This window comes from Callorhinus ursinus, unplaced genomic scaffold, assembly GCF_003265705.2.
Source record: "Callorhinus ursinus isolate GAN/ISIS: 27379988/994484 unplaced genomic scaffold, GSC_fseal_2.0 scaffold104, whole genome shotgun sequence".
Lineage (NCBI taxonomy): Eukaryota > Metazoa > Chordata > Mammalia > Carnivora > Otariidae > Callorhinus > Callorhinus ursinus.
Genome location: NW_027397166.1, coordinates 1428133 through 1445028, shown reverse-complemented (window position 1 = coordinate 1445028; position 16896 = coordinate 1428133). Strand labels below are relative to the sequence as shown.

Sequence of the window (16896 nt, the reverse complement as noted above, 5' to 3'; positions counted from 1 at the left end):
TATAAATTATAAATTATATTTATAGATATAATTATATAATACTATATAATATATATAGTATATATCTATATACTATATATAATATAGTATATAGTATAGTATATATATTATATAGTGTATATATATTATATACTATATGTAGTATATAATATATAATATATTATATATAATATATATTATATATAATAATATAATATATATAATAACTATATAATAATAACATGGACAATCCAAGAAGATCTAACAAATGTAAATATTTATGCACCCAACATGGGAGGACCAAAGTACATAAAACTATAACACATGCAGACAGAAAAATAGATGGCAGAGGAGTAGAGGACCCTATTCCACCTGGTCCCCAGAATTGAGCTAGATATCCACCAGACCACTCTGAACACCCACGAAATCAGCCTGAGATGTAAGAAGATAGATCTGGATCTCTACAGGCGGAATATTGCAGGCGGTTGGTTTGAAGTATGAAGTAGGGAGCCGTGATTTCTCAGGCAGATATCAGAGGATAAATGGATGGGGAGGGAGCCGAGCCTTGGGGATCCTACACCGCCTCTGAGTGATAGCCTCCTTCACTGGGGACCAGTCACAGACTCGCAGACCAGTAGCAACGGGGAAAGAACTTTATGGCAGCCCCCGGGACTGAAATCGGAGCTGTGGGGCCCCCAGTGCAAACTTGGGGCGGCTGCCAGTTTTAGAAGCACAAAGGGCAGAGGTATGCCCAGACCTGGAGGCGAGGACTGGGAGTGCTGCCTAGGGGTGCACAACCCAGGGTGCTGCAGTTCATAGCAGCACAGACAGAAACGGAGATAGTATGGCCTGGAGAGCTCACTGAAGAACAGACTGCGATCTCTCTGCTGAGGCAGAGGGTTGGAAACGATCTCTTCTGATTAGACTCTTGAAAAGACATGGAAAGCCGACAGTGAAAGCCGCCAGAAAACAAAAGCCCGAAAAAACCGGTTTTCACTGAGCCCATCTACCCGCCACAGGGGGCAGGGCAATTCTGCCCAAACAGGGTTGTCTGAATAACAGCGGGGCAGGCCCCTCCCCCAGAAGACAGGCTGGGAAAACAAGAGACCAGCAACCCTAAGGTCCCTATAAAACAGGTGTATCTTGCTTGGGTTGTGGTCAATAATTTGGACTCTGTATATTCCCTCAACCACCCCTCAACACAATGACTAGGAAGAGGAACCCCCAAAACAGGAAAGATTCAGAGACTCTGACTTCTGCCACAGATTTACAAATGGTTACAGATATAACCAAGATGTTGGAGATGGAATTCAGGCTAACAATTGTGAAGACAATAGGTAGAATGGAGAAATCAATTAATGGCAACATAGAGTCTCTAAGGGCAGAAATGAAATCTAATCTGGCAGAACTGAAAAATGCTATCAATGAGCTCCAATCTAATCTAGATAATCTAACAGCAAGGGTAAGCGAGGCAGAAGAATGAATTAGTGATCTAGAAGATCAATTGAAAGACAAGAAGGAAAAAGAGGAATCCTGGGAAAAACAGCTCAGAATCCATGAAAATAGAATCAGAGAAATAAGTGATGCCATGAAACGTTCCAATGTCAGAATTATTGGGATCCCTGAGGGGGTGGAGAGAGAGAGAGAGGACTACAAGATATATTTGAGCAAATAGTAGCTGAGAACTTCCTTAATCTAGGGAATGAAACAACCATTCTTGTCCTAGAGGTGGAGAGGGCCCCTCCCAAGATAAAGGAAAACAGGCCAACACCCTGGCAAATCTTAGAACCAAGGAAACCATCTCAAGGGCAGTTGGGGGAAAGAGATTCCTTACGCACAGGGGGAGGAACATCAGAATAATGTCGGACCTATCCACAGAGACCTGGCAAGCCAGAAAGGGCTGGCAAGACATATTCAGGAAACTAAACGAGAAGAACATGCAGCCAAGAATACTTTATCTGGCAAGGTTGTCATTTAGAATGGATGGAGAGAGGGGCGCCTGGGTGGCTCAGTCATTAAGTGTCTGCCTTCAGCTTAGGTCATGATCCTGGGATCCTGGGATTGAGCCCTGCATTAGGCTCCCTGCTCAGCGGGAAGCCTGTTTCTCCCTCTGCCTGCCACCCCCCTGCTTCTGCTCTCTCTCTCCGACAAAAAAATAAAATCTTAAAAAAAAAATGGATGGAGAGATGTGGAGCTTCCAAGACTAGCAGAAACTGAAAGAATATGTGACCAATAAGCCGGCCCTGCAAGAAATATTAAGGGGGGTTCTATAAAAGGAGAAAGACCCCAAGAGTGATATACAACAGAAATTTTCAGAGATAATCTATAAAAACAAGGACTTCACAGGCAACAGGGTGACAATAAATTCATATCTTTCAATAATTACTGTCAATGTGAATGGTCTAAATGCTCCCATAAAATGGCACAAGGTTGCAGATTGGATTAAAACGTAGGACCCATCCATATTTTGTCTACAGGAGACTCGTTTTGAACCTAAAGATACATCCATACTGAAAGTAAAGGAATGGAGATCCGTCTTTCACGCCACTGTACTTCAAAAGAAAAATGGGGTAGCAATTCTCATACCAGACAAATTAGATTTTAATCTAAAGACTGTACTTAGAGACACAGAAGGACACTATATCATTCTTAAAAGGTCTATCCAACAAGAAGGCCTAACAATTGTAAATATCTATCCCCCCAACATGGGAACAGGCATCTACATAAGCCAACTCTTAATCAAAATAAAGAGTCGTATTGATAACAATACGTTAATAGTAGGAGACCTCAATACTCCACTCTCAGCAATACACAGATCATCTAAGCAGAAAATAAACAATGAAATAAGAACTTTGAATGACACTCTGGACCAGATGGACCTCATAGATATATACAGATTATTCCACCCTAAAACAACAGAATACTCATTCTTCTCGAGCGTACATGGAACTTTCTCCAGAATAGACCACATACTGGGTCACAAATCAGGTCTCCACGAATACCAAAAGACTGAAATTATTCCCTGTATATTCTCTGACCATAATGTTTTAAAACTGGAACTCCGTCACAAGAAAAAATTTGGCAGAAATACAAACACTTGGAAGCTAGAGACCACTCTGCTCAAGAATGTTTGGATCAACCAGGAAATCAAAGAAGAACTTAAGCAATTCATGGAAACCAATAAGAATGAAAAGACATCGGTCCAAAACCTATGGGATACTGCAAAGTCAGTCCTAAGGGGGAAATACATAGGCATCCAAGCCTCACTCAAAAAAATAGAAAAATCCAAATTCACCAACTAACTCTACACCTTAAAGACCTAGAGAGAAAGCAAGAAACGATGCCTAAGCCATGCATTAGAAGAGAAATAATTAAAATTAGAGCAGAGATCAATGAATTAGAAACCAGAAACACAGTAGATCAGATCAACACAACTAGAAGTTGGTTCTTTGAAAGAATTAATAAGATCAATAAACCCCTGGCCAGACCTATTCAAAAGAAAAGAGAAAGGACCCAAACTAATAAAATGATGAATGAAAGGGGAGAGATCATCACTAACACCAAGGAAATAGAAACAATTATTAGAAATTATTATCAACAACTATATGCCAATAAGCTGAGCAACCTGGATGAAACGGATTCCTGCCTGGAAACGTATAAACTGCCATGACTGAAACAGGAAGAAACTGACAACCTGAACAGGACAATAACCATTGAGGAAATTGAAGCAGTGATCCAAAACCTCCCAAAAATCAAGAGTCCAGGGCTTGATGGACTCCCTGGGGAATTCTACCAAACATTTAAAGAAGAAATAATACCTATTCTACTGAAGCTGTTTCAAAAAAGAGAAACAGAAAGAAAGCTTCCAGACTCATTTTATGAGGCCAACATTACCTTAATCACCAAACCAGGTAAAGACCCCATGAAAAGGAGAATTTCACACTGATATCCCTGATGAATAGGCATTCCAAGATACTCACCAAAATTCTAGCTAATAGGATCCTACAATACTTGAAAAGGATCATCCACCACGAAGAAATGGGATTCATCCCCGGGATGCAAGGGTGGTTCAACATTCGCATATCAATCAATGTGATAGAACACATTAATAAGAGGAGAGAGAAGAATCATATGGTCCTCTCAATTGATGCAGAAAAAGCATGTGACAAAATACAGCATCTTTTTCTGATTAAAACTCTTCAGGGCGCCTGGGTGGCTCAGTCGGTTAAGCGACTGCCTTCGGCTCAGGTCATGATCCTGGAGTCCCGGGATCGAGTCCCGCATCGGGCTCCCTGCTCAGCGGGGAGTCTGCTTCTCCTCTGACCCTCCCCCCTCTCATGTGCTCTCTCTCTCTCTCAAATAAATAAATAAAATCTATAAAAAAAAAACCTCTTCAGAGTATAGGGATAGAGGGAACATTCCTCAAGTTCATAAAATTGATCTATGAAAACCCCACAGTGAATATCATCCTCAATGGGGAAAAACTGAGAGCCTTTCCCTTAAGATCAAGAACACACACACACACAAAAAAGAACATGACAAGGATGCCCACTCTCACCACTATTGTTCAACATAGTACTAGATCTCTTAGCAACAGCAATCAGACAACAAAAAGAAGTAAAATTATTCAAATTGGCAAAGAAGAACCCAATTCTCTCTCTTTGCAGATGACATGATCCTTTATGTGGAAAATCCAAAAGACTCCACCCCCAAATTACTAGAACTCATACAGCAATTCAGTAATGTGGCAAAATACAAAATCAATGCACAGAAATCAGTTGCTTTCTTATACAGTGACAATGCAACTGTAGAAAGGAAATTAGAGAAACGGTTCCATTTACAATAGTACCAAAAATCATACGATACCTCTGAATAAACCTAACCAAAGAGGTAAAGGATCTATACTCTAGGAACTACAGAACACTCTTGAAAGAAATTGAAGAAGACACAAAAAGATGGAAAAACATTCCATGCTCATGGATCAGAAGAATAAACATTGTTACAATGTCTATGCTACCCCGAGCAAGCTATACCTTCAATGCCATCCTGATCAAAATTCCAATGGCATTTTTTAAAGTGCCACAACAACCAATCCTAAAATTTGTATGGAATCTGAAAAGACTCCAAATCGCCAAGGAAATGTTGAAAAAGAAAAACAAAGCTTGGGGCATCACGTTGCCTGATTTCAAGCTATATTTCAAAGCTATGATCACCAAGACAGCACGGTACTGGCATAAAAACAGACATATAGACCAATGGAGCAGACTAGAGAGCCCTGATATGGACCCTCAACTCTAAGGTCAAATAATCTTCGACAAAGCAGGAAAAAATATGCAATGGGAAAAAAAAAGGAAGAATGTCTCTCCAATAAATGGTGCTGGGAAAATTGGACAGCTATATACAGGAAAATTAAATTTGCCCATTCTCTAACACCATACACAAAGATAAACTCAAAATGGATGAAGAACCTCGATGTGAGATAGGAATCCATCAAAATCCTAGAGGAGAACATAGGCAGTATCCTCTTTGACATCGGCCACCGCAACTTCTTTCAAGATACATTTCCAGAAGCTAGTGAAACAAAAGCAAAAATGAACTTTTGGGACTTCATCAAGAGAAAAGCTTCTGCACAGCAAAGGAAATAGTCAACACAACAATGAGGCACCCCACAGAATGGGAGAAGATATTTGCTAATGACACTACAGATAAAGGGCTGGTATCCAAGCTCTATAAGGAACTTCTCAAACTCAACACCCAAAAAACAAATAATCAAGTTAAAAAATGGACAGAAGACATGAACAGACACTTCTCCAAAGAATACATATAAATGGGTAACAGACACATGAAAAATGTTCATCATCATCAGCCATCAGGGAAATTCAATTCAAAACCACATTGATATACCACCTTACACCAGTTAGAATGGGAAAAAGTGACAAGTCAAGAAACAACAAATGTTGGAGAGTTTGTGGAGAAAGGGGAACCCTCTTACACTTTTGTTGGGAATGCAAGTTGGTAGAGCCACTTTAGAAAACAGTGTGGAGGTGACTCAAAAAAATCAAAAGTAGAGCCTCCGTATGACCTAGCAATTGCACTACTGGGTATTTACCCCAAATACACATATGTAGCAAAAAAAAAGGCCATATGTACCCCAATGTTCATAGCAGTAATGTACACAATAGTCAAACTGTGGAACGAGCTGAGATGCCCTTCAACAGATGAATGGATAAAGAAGATGTGGTCCATATATACAGTGGAATATTACTCAGCCATCAGAAAGGATGAATACCCAACTTTTATATCAACATGGTTGCAGCTGGAGGAGATTATGCTAAGTGAAATATGTCAAGCAGAGAAAGTCAATTATCATATGGTTTCACTTCTTTGTTGAACATAAGGAATAGCATGGAGGACAGTAGGAGGGAAAAAAGGAAGGTGGGGGATATCGGAGGGAGAGATGAACCATGAGGGACTATGGACTCTGAGAAACTAACAGGGGATTTTATAAGGGAGGGGTTGGGGGAATGGGTTAGCCTGGTGATGGGTATTGAAGAGGGCAGGTACTGCATGGAGCACTGGGTGTTACACGAAAACAATAACTCGTGGATCCCTACATCAAAAACTAATGATGTGTTGTATGCTGACTAATATAATAAAATAAAATTAAAAAAATAAATAAATTCTAATAGTTAACATACAGTACAATATTGGTTTCAGCAGTAGAATTCAGTGATTCATCACTTACATAGAACACCCAGTGCTCATTACGAGTGCCCTCCTTAATACTTGTCTCACATTTAGCACATCCCCCCACCTCCCTCCGTCTCTCAACTCCTAGTTTGTTCCTGTAATTAAGAGTCTCTTATGGTAAACAAACTGAGGGTTGCTGCAGTGGAGGGGGGTGGGAAGAATGGGGTGGCTGGGTGATGGACATTGTGGTAGGTATATGCTATGGTGAGTAGTGTGAAGAGTAAGAGTGATGAATCAGGGACCTGCACCCCTGAAACAAATAATACATTATATGTTCATAAGAATAAATTAATTAATAATAAGCAAAAAAACCAATAATAAATCTGAAGGAATTAACCAATAGTAATACGATAATAGTAGGAGATTTTAATACCCCGCTTACATCGCTGGACAGATTATTTAAACAAAAACCAAGAAGGAAAAGGTTGCTTTGAATGACACACTGGACTAGAAGGATTTAACAGATACATTGAGAACATTCTATCTCTAAAACAGCATCATACACATACTTCTCAAGTGCACATGGAACATTCTCCAGAATAGATCACATATTAGGACATAATCTCAACAAATTCAAAAGATTGAAGTCATACCATGCATCTTTTCTGACCACAACAGTATGAAACTAGAAATCAACCACAAGTAAAAACCGGAGAGCACACAAATATATGGAGGTTAAATAACATGCTACAAAAAATGAATAGGTCAAACAGGAAATGAAAGAAAAATCAAAAAGTACATGGAAACAAAAGAAAATGAAAACACAGTAGTCCAAAACCTTTGGCTGCAGGAAAAATCGTTCTAAGAGGGCAGTTTATAGCAATACAGGTCTTCCTCACGAAACAAGTAAATCTAAATAAATAATTTAATCTCACACCTAAGGGAGTGAGAGTAAGAACAAACAAAATCCAAAACCAGTATCGTGAAGGAAATAATAAAGATTACAGCAGAAATAAATAATATAGACACTAACACTGCCCCCCCCCCACAACATTGGAACAGATCAAGGAGCTTAGGAGCTGGTTCTTGGTTCAACAAAATTGGTAAACCTCTAGCCAGAATCATCATAGAAGGATAATGAACTCAAATAAACAAAATCACAAATGAGAGGGTAGAAATAAACAACGCCAAAGAAATACAAATATAAGATAATATTATGTAACAGGGTATATCACCAAAATAGACAAACTAGAAAAAAATGGAGAAATTACTAGAAACATATAACATACAAAAACTGTAGTAGGAAGAAATACAAATTTGAAGAGGTTGATTACCAGTAAGGAGATGGAATCAGTAATCGAAATAAAACGAAAGTCCAGGACCAAATGACTTCACAGGCAACTTCTATGAAATATTTAAAGAACAGTTAATACCTATTCTTCTCAAACTACTCTAAAAAATACAAAAAAGAAGGAAGACTTTCAAATTTATTCTGTGAGGCCAGTATGACCCTGATACCAAATCCAGATAAAAACACCACAAAAAAAGGAGACCAACGCCAGTATGTCTGATGAACATAGTTACAAAACTCTTCAACAACATCCTGGGAAATAGAATACAACAGTACATTAAAAAAATAATTCACCATGCTCAAATGGGATTTATTCTCAGGATGCAATTGTGGTTCAATACTTCTAAATCAATCAAAGTGATATCTCACATCAGTAAGAGAAACAATAGGGAAAGGGGAAGATGGTGAAGGAGTAAGAGGAACTGAGGCTCACCTCATCCCATGAACACAACAAGATAACTATTAGATCATCCTAAATATCCCAGATAAAGACCTGAAGACATACAGAACAAATTCCACAACTAAAGAGAGAGAAGTAGGCACACTGAATAAAGTAGGAAGTGCAGTATTCACTAAGACATCTCTCTGGGAACAAAGGATTTGGCCTGTGCCACTTCACTCCCCCACTCCATTATAAACACACAGCCACCTGTGGTAAGCACCATAAGAACAAACTGGCTGCCTAACTCTCATACACCTAACCCCAACTTCCTGTACTCAGGTGGAACTGCCCTTCCCAGTCATGCTAGCCTCAGGCCCAGCATGACAGGCCTGTCCCCCAGAAGACCAGCAAAAACTCCTGCCCACACCATATCTCCAGACCAGAGAGTTCTGCAGGGCCTCAGTTCTGGTGGAGGTGGTGACAGATCTCATTTCCAAAACAGATAAGAGTACACCGAGTTAACACTCATCACCTTCAGGCCAGGGACTAAACACTGCCCACAGTAGGTGAGGAGAATCTTGCAGATGACTGGCCCGAAGGATAGTGCAGCCAAAAGACAACAGCAAGCACATGCAACACACACCAGTGGATACTCCCTGAAGTGCCAGGCCCTGGACATTACATGGCCTCTTCATAATAAGTCCATTACTTTCAGTAACAGGAAACAAAACTGGCTTTTCTAACACAAAAAAGAAGGCAGAGACTTAGACAAAATGACAAAACAGGAATTTATCCCAAATGAAAAAACAAGATAAGGTCATGGCCAGAGATCTAAGCAAAACAGATAAAAATAACATGACTGATGGAGAATTTAAAGCAATGATCATAAGTATATTTAATGGGCTTGAGAAAAGAAGACCTCACTAAGACCCTTACCACAGAGATAAAAGAATCAATCAGAGATGAAATGTACAATAAACCAGATTAGAAACAAGCTTGATGTAATGAACAGCAGGCTGGAAGGAGATAAATGAATTATTCATCTAAAAGGCAAAATAATGAACCTGAACAAAAGAGAGAAAGAAGAATTTTGCAACACAGGAATAAACATAGGGAAATCAGTGACTCCATCAAATGTAATGACATTCATATTATAGGAGTTCCAGAGAAGAGAGAAAAGAGGGCAGAAAATTTATTTGAGGAAATGATAGCTGAACAATTCCCTAATCTGGAGAAGGAGACACACATCCAGATCCAGTAAGCACAGAGAACTCCAATCAAAATCAACAAAAGGAGGCCAACACCAAGACATATTGTAATTAAATTTGCAAAACACAGTGAATAAAATCTTAATAGCAGCAAGGCAATAGAAGGCCTTCACATACAAGAGAAATCTTGCAGCTGAAGATTTCTCAACAGAAACTTTGTGAAGCAGAAGAGAGTGGCATGATATATTCACAGTGCTGCATGGGAAAAATCTGTAGCCAACAACATCATCCATAGATACAATTATATCAGAAAAGAAGGAGAGAGAGTTTTCCAGATGATCAAAAACTAAGGGAGTTTGGGAACACTCATCTAGCCCTGCAACAAGTATTAAAGAGGACACTTGGAGTGGAAAGGAGGCACCAAAAGTGACAAAGATCAGAGAAAATTTTCAGAAATTACAACAAAACAAGTAATAAAATGGCAATTAATACATATCAACCAATAATTACGTTGTATGCAAATGGACTAAAAGCTCCAATCAAAAGATGCATGCTGTCAGAATAGATAAAACAACAAGACCCATCTATACGCTGTTTATAAGAGACTCATCTTAGACCTAAAGACACCTGCAGACTCAAAGTGAGGGGATGGAGTAACATTTATCAAAGAAATTGATGTCAAAAGAAGTCGGAGTAGCAGTGCTTATATCGGAGAAAGTAGAGTGTTTTATTTTTAAGACTATAAGAAAAGGTAAAGAAGGGCACTGTGTAATTATAAAGGGGACAACCCAGCAAGAAGATGTAAAATTTTAAATATTTATGCAGCCAACCTGGGACCACCCAAATATATAAAACTATTAGTAATAATAAAATAGTAGGGGACTTTCACACCCCAGTCATATCAATAGACAGGTCATCTAAACAGAAAATCAATACAAAAATGGTATCTTGAATGATGCACTGGACCAGATGGACTTATCAGGTATATTCAGAACATTCTATTCTAGAAAGGCCAAAAATAATGGAAGTTAAGTAACATATTAAAAAAGCAATTATTGTATAAACCAGGAAATGAAAGAAGAAATAAGAAACACATGCAAACAAATGAAAATGAAAACACTACAGTATAAAACCTTTGGGATGCAGCAAAAGGAGTTCTAAGAGGAAGTGTATAGTAGTACACACTTACACCAAGAAGCAGGAAAAACGTCAACCCCCCCCACAAAGCCACAACAACTCTAACCTTAAACCTAAAGGAGTTAGAAAAAGAAAAACAAATAAAACCTATGGCCAATGGAAGGAGAGAAATAATAAAGATTAGAACAGAAATAAATGATAGAGAAAATTAAAAAAATGAATAGAACAGATTAATGAAACCAGAAGATAGTTCTTTGAAAAAATTAACAAAATTGTTAAATCCTTAGCCAGATTTTTCAAGAGAAAAGAGAAAGGACCCAAATAAAATTGCAAACAAGAGAGGGGAAATAACAACTGACACCATAGAAATACAAACAATTATAAAAGAATATTATGAAAAACTCTATGCCAAAAAATTGGACCACCTGGAAGAAAAGGATGAATTCCTGGAAACATAAACTTCCAGAACTGAAACAGTAAGAAATAGAAAAGTTGAACAGACAGATAACCAACAATGAAATTGAATTGGTAATCAGAAAGCTCCCAACAAACAAAAGTTCAGGGCCAGATGTCTCCACACATGAATTTTACAAAACATTTAAAGAAGAGTAAATGCCTATTCTTATCAAAATATTCCAAAAAATATAATCAGGAGGAAAACTTCCAAATTCATTCTATGAGGCTCACATTATGCTGATACCAAAACCAGAAAAAGACACACCATAAAAGAGCACTACAGGCCAATATCCCTGATGAACATGAATGCAAAAATTCTCAACAAAATCCTAGCTAATAGGATCCAACAGTGCATTAAAAGAATCATTCACCACAATCAAGCGGGATTTATTCCTGTGCTGCAAGTGTAGTTCAATATTCACAAATCAATCAATGTGATACCCCGCATTAATAAAAATAAGGATAAGAATCATATGATCCTTTCAATGGATGCAGAAAAAGCTTTTGACAAAGTACAACATCCATTCATTATAAAAACCATCAACAAAGGAGGGTTAGAGGGAACATGCCTGAACATAATAAAGGCTGTGTATAAAAATCTCACAGCTAATATTATCCTCAATGGGAAAAAAAACCTGAAATGTTTTCCTCTATGGTCAGGAACAATACAGAGATGTACACTCTCACACTTTTATTTAACGTAATACCAGAAGTCCTAGCCACAGCAATTAGACAAAACAAAGAAATTGGCATGGAAGAAGTCAAACATTCCTTATTTGCAGATGACATGATACTCTTTATAGAAAACCCAAAAGACTCTGCCAAAAAAATTACTAGAACTTATATACGAGTTCGGTAAAGTCCCAGGATACAAACTCAATGTACAGAAATCTGCTGCATTTCTATACACAAATAATGAAGTAGCAGAAAGAGAAATCAAAGAATTGATCCTATTTACAACTGCACCAAAAACCATAGGATACCTAGGAATAAAACTAACCAAAAAGGTAAAAGATCTGTACTCTCTAAACTACAAAATACTGATGAAAGAAATTAAAGTTGACACAAAGAAATGGAAAAGTATTCCACACTCATGGATTGGAGAACAAATATTTTTAAAATGTTTATATTACCCAAAACAATCTACACGTTTAATGAAACCCCTATCAAAACACCACCCCATTTTTCAGAGATACAACAAAAAATCCTCAAATTTGTATAGAACCTCAAAAGACGTTGAATAGCCAAAGCAACCTAGAAAGAGAAAAGCAAAACTGGAGGCATCACAGTTATCTGAAGTGATCAAGACAGTAGGGTACTGGCACAAAAATGGACCCATAGATCAACAAAACACAGTAGAAAACCAAGAAATGAATCCACAACTATAAAGTCATTTAATCTTTGACAAAGCAGGAAAGAATATCCAATGAAAAGATAGCAGTGTCTTCAACAAATGGTTTTGGGAAAAATGGACAGCAACGTGCAGAAGAATGAAACTGGATCACTTTGTTACACCATACACAAAAATAAATTCAAAATGGATTAAAGACCTAAATATGAGACAGGAAACCATCAAATTCCTTGAGGAGAACACAGGCAGTAACTTCTTTGATATCAGCCATAAAAACTTCTTTCTAGGTAGGTCTCCTGAGGCAAGGGCAACAAAAGCAAAAAAAGGACTATTTGGAGTACATCAAAATAAAAATTTCTGCATAGTGAAGGAAACAATCAACAAAACTAAAAGGTAACCTATGGAATGGGAGAAAATATTTGCAAATGATATATCTGATAAAGGGTTAGTATCCAAAATATATAAAGAACTTCTTAAAACTCAATACCCACAAAATGAATAATCCAGTTAATAAATGCGTCAAAGACATGAATAGACATTTTTCCAAAGAAGACATACAGATGACCAAAATATACACGAAAAGAGGCTCAACATCACTCATCATCAGGGAAATACAAATCAAAACTTCAATGCAATATCACCTCATACCATTGAAAATGGCTAAAATTAACAACACAAGAAACAACTGGTTTTGGCAAGGATGTGGAGAAAAAGGAACATTCTTACACTTTTGGTGGTTTGGAAAATGGTGTAGCCACTCTGATAAACAATATGGAGGGGATGCCTGGGTGGCTCAGTCAGTTAAACGTCTGCCTTTGGCTCAGGTCATGATCCCAGTGTCCCAGAACTGAGTCCCACATCGGGTTCCTTGCTCAGCGGGGAGCCTGTTTCTCCCTCTATCTGCCACTCCCCCTGCTTGTTCTCTCCCTCTTTCTCTGTCTGACAAATAATAAATAAAATCTTGAAGATTTTATTTATTTATTTGACAGAGAGAGACACAGCAAGAGAGGAACACAAGCAGGGGGAGTGGGAGAGGGAGAAGCAGGCTTCCTGTGGAGCAGGGAGCCCAGTGCAGGGCTGGATCCCAGGACCCTGAGATCATGACCTGAGATGAAGGCAGACGCTTAATGATTGAGCCACCCAGGTGATCACAAATAAGATCTTAAAAAAAATCAGTATAGAGGTTTCCTGAAAAGGTAAAAATATAAGTACCCTATGATCCAGCAATTGCACTACTCGGTATTGCAACAAATACAAAAATACTAATTCATAGAAATACATGTGCCCGGCTGTTAATAGAGCATTGTCTACAATAGCTAAATTATGGTAACAACACAAAGATAAATTCAAAATGAATTACAGACATAAGTGTGAGACATGAAGGCACAAAAATTCTGGAAGATAGCACAGGCAATAATTTCTCTGAAATGGACCATAGCTACATTTTCCCAAGTATTTAGGGAAATAAAACAAAAATGAACTATTAGGATGACATCTAAATAAAATGTTTCTGTACAGTGATGGAAACAATTAACAAAACTAAAATGCAACCTACTGAGAAGATATTTGCAAATGACATATCTAATAATGGACAAGTATCCAATATATATAAATTCATATCCAATATATATAAATAATTCAACACTGAAAAAAGAAATAATCCAATTAAAAATTAGTAGGAGATATGAACAAAAATTTCTCCATAGAAGACATACAAATGGCCCACAGACATATGAAAACATGTTCAGTATCACTGATCATCAGCAAAATGAAAATCAAAACTTCACTGAGATATCATCTCACACCTGTCAGAATGGCTAAAATTGAAAATAAAAGAAACAACAGGTGTTTGTAAGGATGTGGAGAAAAAGAAACATATTTTTGGTGGGAATGCAGACTGCTGCCACCACTCTTGAAAACAGTATGGGCTTTCCTCAACAAGTTAAAAATAGAACTACCCTACAATCCATGAATCAAACTACTGAATATTTTCCCACGAAATACAAAAATACTTAATGAAATGGATACATGCACCTTAAGTTTAAAGCAGCACTATTTACAATAGGCAAATTTTGGAAGCAGTCCTGGTGTCCATCAACAGATGAATGGATAAAGAAGCTGTGGTATATACACAAGTAGAATATAATTTAGCCATAAAACATAATGAAATCTTGCCCTTTGCAACCACATGGATGGAGCTAGAGAGTATAATGCTAAGCAAAATAATTCAGTCAAAGAAAGACAAATATCATGATTTCATTCATATGTGGAATTTAAGAAGTAACACAAAGGAGCAAAGGGGAAAAAAAGTGAGAGACAGGAAATGAAGAAAAAGTCACTTAAGTACAGAGAACAAACTGATGGTTACCGGAAGGTAGGGGGGTAGTTGGATGGGTTAAGTAAGTGATGGGGATTAAGGAATGCATTTGTCATGATGAGCACAGAGTGATGTATGGAATTGTTGAATCCGTATACTGTACACCCGAAACTAATATCACTGTATGTTTACTAATTGGAATTAAAATAGATGCTTAAAATAAAAAAAAATGGTGATGAGCACTGGGTGTTATATGTAACTAATGAATCTTTGAACACTACATCAATAACTAGTGATGTACTGTATGTTGGCTAATTGAACTTGATAATAAAAAAATAAGATTTTAAAATTTCTTTTACAGAGAGAGAGTGGGGAGGGGCAGAGAGAGAGAATCTTCAAGCAGACTCCCTGCTGAACGCAGAGCCGATGTAGGGCTGGATCTCACAACCCATGAGATCATGACCTGAGCTGAAAGCAAGAGTCAGACACTTAACCAACTGAGCTACCCAAATGCCCCCCCAAATAAAAACTTTAAAAAAAGAAAAGGTGGTATCTATCTATCTATCTATCTATCTATCTATCTATCTATCTATCCACAATGGATTATCATTCAGCCATAAAAAAAGAATGAAATATTGTCATTTGCAACAACATGGATGGAGTTAGAGAGTATAATGTTAAGCAAAATAAGTCCATCAGAGAAAGACAAATACCATATGATTTCACTCATATGTGGAGTTTAAGAAACATAAAATGAGCAAAAGAAGAGAGAGAGAGAGAGATATCAAGGCAAATCAAGAAATAGACTTAACTATAGACTAATAAACTGATACCTGAGCAAAAGTGTGGGAGTGAATGCATTAAATAAGTGATGGGTTAAGGAAAACACTTTTCATGATGAGCACTCAGTGATGTATGGAATTTTTGAATCACTGTAATGTACATCTGAAGCTATAGCACTGTATGCTAATTGTACTGAAATTAAAATGAAAACCTTAATAAAAATAATAAAAAGTTAAGAAAATATGTTGTAAGAAGAAGAAAATATATAACTGGAGAAAATTCAATCTCAGATTTTAAGATATACTACAAAGCTTTAGTAATCAAAACAGATGGTACTTGCACAATAATACACACATAGTTCAATAGAACAGAAACAAAACCCAGAAATAAACCCACAGTTTTATGGTCAATTTATCTACAATAATCTAGGTGAGTATATCCAATGGGAAAAAAAAGACAGTCTCTTCAAATAATGTTGTTGAGAAAACTGGACAGCTACATGCAAAAGAATGAAACTGGAGCATTTTCTTACACCATACATAAAAATAAACTCAAAATGAGTTATAGACCTAAATGTGAAATCTGTACCATAAAATTACTAGAAGAAATCATTGGCAATTACGATCTTGACATCAGCGTAGAAACATTTTTCTAGATATGTCTTCTTTGGCACAGGAAACAAAAGCAAAATTAAACTATTGGGACTACTCCAACATGAAAAGGTTTTGTACAGTTAAGGAAACCCTCATGCAAATGAAAAGCAAACCCAATGAATTGGAGAAGATATTTCCAAATTATATATCTGATTGGTGGTTAATATTCCAAATATATAACAGACATATATCAACACGAAAAATACAAACATCTTAGTAAAAATTTGGCACATATTCAACAGAAGACATACAGATTCACAACAGACACACTTAAAGATACTCGACATCACTGATTCTCAGTGAAATACAAATCAAAACCTCAATTACTTCACACCAGTCAGAATGGCTAATATCGATAAGTCAAGAAATAGTAAGTACTGGGAAGGATGTGAAAAAAGGCAAACCTCACATACTGTTGGTGGGAATGTAATTTGGTGCAACCACTGTGGAAAAGTGGAGTTTCCTCAAAAAAAAAAAAAAAAAAAAAAAAGAAATACCATATGATCCAGTAACTCCACTACTGGGTATTTACCCAAGGAAAAGAAAAACACTTAACTCAAGAAGATATACACATCATTATGTTTATTTC

At 37.2% G+C, this 16896-nt stretch overlaps 1 long non-coding RNA gene across 1 annotated transcript in view; it reads left to right on the top strand.

Moving 5' to 3' along the window:
* LOC141371816 (uncharacterized) overlaps positions 1 to 15380 on the top strand; it is a 99534-nt gene extending 84154 nt beyond the window's left edge. The window contains exon 4 of the long non-coding RNA XR_012377058.1: positions 15233 to 15380. This is a non-coding gene — a long non-coding RNA (uncharacterized lncRNA). The remainder of the gene's footprint in view (positions 1 to 15232) is intronic.
* Positions 15381 to 16896: the final 1516 nt, after the last annotated feature.